This window comes from Chenopodium album, chromosome 16 (assembly GCF_948465745.1).
Source record: "Chenopodium album chromosome 16, dcCheAlbu1.1, whole genome shotgun sequence".
NCBI lineage: Eukaryota > Viridiplantae > Streptophyta > Magnoliopsida > Caryophyllales > Amaranthaceae > Chenopodium > Chenopodium album.
The window spans coordinates 20,458,348-20,462,098 of record NC_137849.1 but is presented as its reverse complement, the minus strand read 5'-3'; positions in this window follow the sequence as shown (position 1 = coordinate 20,462,098).

Here is a 3,751-nt window from a genome sequence, read left to right as displayed (position 1 = left end):
TTATGTCTTGCTAAAGACCAATACTAATTTTTGGGTTAAATTAAACTCAAGTTAACTAATCGAATCCTATGTAATCACATGTGACAGTGATGGATCGAAAGGAAAAACCATAGCCCAATTGTTGGACTAAGATGGCTGACCATATGGGAGTAAATAGGGTATTGGTTTTAGCTCTATTTAATGTATAAAAAGATTATATAATTTGGCTATTTTTTTAAAACAAAAAATGACTACTTACTATTTAACAAAGCAAACAAATCGTATGTTTTCCCTTCTCATATCCCCAAAGTAATCGACTATTATTCTCCATTAAAGGGGAGATTGAGTTCTTCTGCGCAACTAGCATTGGTGAAGTTTCAACCCACACTTTTGACCACTCATAGAGGGGCATTACTTGTTGCTCCAATCTCCTAAAATAAGGAAAAAGATCAAATGTCGTAATGACAAAGGAATTATTACCGAACACATCAAGGAATTCATGCATGCATCAAATTAAAGGTTGTAATCTCTAAACTATTATGTGATTTGCAGCATGTATATGCTTGTGATCTTGGATTAGGTGTTATGTACATGTTACATGAAATTTCGCTTAGTGTACGTACCTAAACTCCTACAAATAGATCATTTATTTGTAGCTTATATAAGCATTAAGCACAATAAAAACAATAAAAACACTATAAAAACAGATACCTAGTTTTTTGGACCGTACTACAAAATAATGAAGACATGTGCAAACTGTATAGGATTTGTATGCTCAGGTGCACAACCTGTTAGGCGCCGCTTTTATAAGAGCAGTAAATCTTTGAAAACTACAGGACAATTTCGATGAGCAATGCACTCCAGTGCACAATGGCAGTGTTGAACTTGGTAATGAACAACAACCTTAAGAAATAAATGCAATTATTTTCCTCTTTGGATATACAAATAGAAAATAATTCATTACAAAGAACGTGAAGTCATTTAACCAAACGCTTTAGGTTTTAAGTTTGAACATGTTCTTTATTATAACATTTGTTCTTTATAAATATAGACTATAGATTACACAAGTTATTTAGATCTAAACTATATGCTCTAAGGTATGAGATATATTATTTTTATCTGTGTTTTATAAAATATGTGTTCTTATAGGGTTGAATTACATACATGAATGAGATTTTTTTTCTTGTTTTTTTTAATGGAATAGAGAGGGGTAATTTCATTAAATAATAATAGTCATTCGACACTTACAATCATCTCCGAAGAGATTTAAATTCTCAATACAAGCATTAAACATCCCTAAACTAATGTCATCGCTTCTTAACTGATCCTGAATAATTTTAGATGTCTTTGCATCGTTCTTGACGGAGCTCCATTGATGTATAGTCACGAAAGTGTTAATACTTGATTGGTCATCAAGATTGACAAATTTACAAGACGAATCTTTTAAATTTGCACCCCTATACCAATAAACCCGCAATTTTACAAATTTGCTAGACGAATCTTTCAAATTTGTATCCCTGCACACACGAAAAACAAACAAACAAACCATTATGGCCCCGTTCTTTACAGCTGCTCTGCTCAAAAGAAATCTGCTCTGCTCCATTTTCAAATAATAATAATAATTAATATTCAATAATAATAATTAATATTGTATTGATGATAATAATTTATTATTTTAAATAATTATAATAATTATTAATATTAAAAATAATTATAATCAATATTAATATTAATAATAATTAATATTTATTATTCATAATAATAAATAAAAATAATAATTATCAATAATAATAATAATTAATAATTCAAAATATTAAGAATTAATATTTAATAATATTATTAATTAATAATTTCTAATAATTATAAAAATTCTTTCAAAAAACAAAATAATAATAACAATTTCTATTTATTTTTTTGAAATAAAAATAATAACAATTTCTACTACTTAAGAATAATAATAAAAAACAGATAATATTTTTTTAGGGAATAGTAATACTTAATATATTTTTTTTTTTTTGAAAAGCAATACTTAATATTTTATAATAATATTAAATACATAATTTTATTTAATAATAATAACCAATGATATAAAAAGAGTAAAAAAAAACTGCAAAAAAATTGTGTGCTTTGAAATATGTGATAACAACGAAGATCAAAGCGACAATGAAGATGATAACAACGTGAAGATGATGAAAATGACGATCATACGGAAGTAGATGGTTAATTCACCACGATGTTAAACTCTTATCTAATTATGTTCTTATTTTGATATGCGCTTGTAATAATTTGAGAATGTTAAACTATTGTCTTTTATATTTCTACTATTAATATATGTTAAATATGGTACACATTTATTTATGTTTTCACTCACCTAAATCAATGGTATATGCACTTAATAATAGTAATAGTAATAGTAATAGTAGTAGTAGTGTAGACACCCAAAATAATAATTAGATTTTGATAAGTTTTATTTGGAATAAAATATTATTTTATGAGAAATATTATTTCGATTTTCATACGGACTTTACAAATCGATTTTCATTGATAAGTGGACTCCGTATTTGAAAGCGCGTAGGAATCCAGGTTGTCGCCAGACGACAGGCCTGTCGCCACGCGACAGATCCTGTCGCCTGGTGACAAGGTCGGTTTTGCAGCGACAGCATGGAGTTTTATTCCTTATCAAATTCTACCTATTTCCGGACTGTTTTCTTATAAATAAGGTCCCGAATCTCCGTTTTTCATCAACAATCCACAATCATCTACAACAATCATCATCCACATCCATCAATTCTATTCTCTCAATTCTCTCAATTCTTTTTCTAAACCCTCCCTCTTACAAAATTCCGCATTCGCGAGATCTAGAAACACCTAGCCAAGTTCGAAGTTGCCTTCGCCCTAGACGTGAAAGGTTATAATTTCTGAGGGTTTGGTCCCAAATCTCTATTTCAATTATTTAATTTGATTGTTTGATTTTATATTTTCCTTGAAGTTACTAACGTGTGTATTTTGTTATTAGAAAGAAATATGAGGCATCCAAGTAAGTGATTTAATTGTTTATTGATATATAGAAATCATGTTTAGGTTCCTATTTTGCTTTCTAGTATCATGTTTAGGGTGTCTTTTACTCTTTTCTAATATCATGTTAGTATCATATTAGGGCTAAAGCTTTGATTTTTATTGTTTAGTGACATGCTAGGGTTTGTTATTAATCTTGTTAGTATCATGTCTAGGATCTTGCTATTAATATTATGCTTTAACATGATTATTTTTATAATTATTATGATTTATGATTATAATTATGATGATTGTTGCTTGATGCTTATTTATTGTTATTGCTTGATCACGCCTTTTATGCATGTTTAAAGGGAATTTGTACTTGTAATCACGCTTAATAAGATAATTAATAATCTTGTTTAGGGCTAATATGGTTATAATTCAAGTGATCACCAATAATAGTTTTACTTGTGCATTAAATTCAACCAACATAGATAAACAGGTTTAGGGTTAATCTATTGATTGTATGTTAGTCAGAAAGCACACATGAATACACGAAAAGAATGAAGTAGAGGCCTATTTAGGGCAGGTTCAATCTCTTTTAGGTTGGATTTGTACCTTCATCCCCGAACCCTATTTGGTTCAAGACCTTTTGGAGTTGACGATCTCATGGATCGTTAAGGGGTGTAATCTTCACCTTGTGAACGGTTTACAAGTTCTTAAAACTTGTTGGCGACTCTTTTGCTCTAGCTTCCTTCCCTTTGGACGCTGTTGTTTC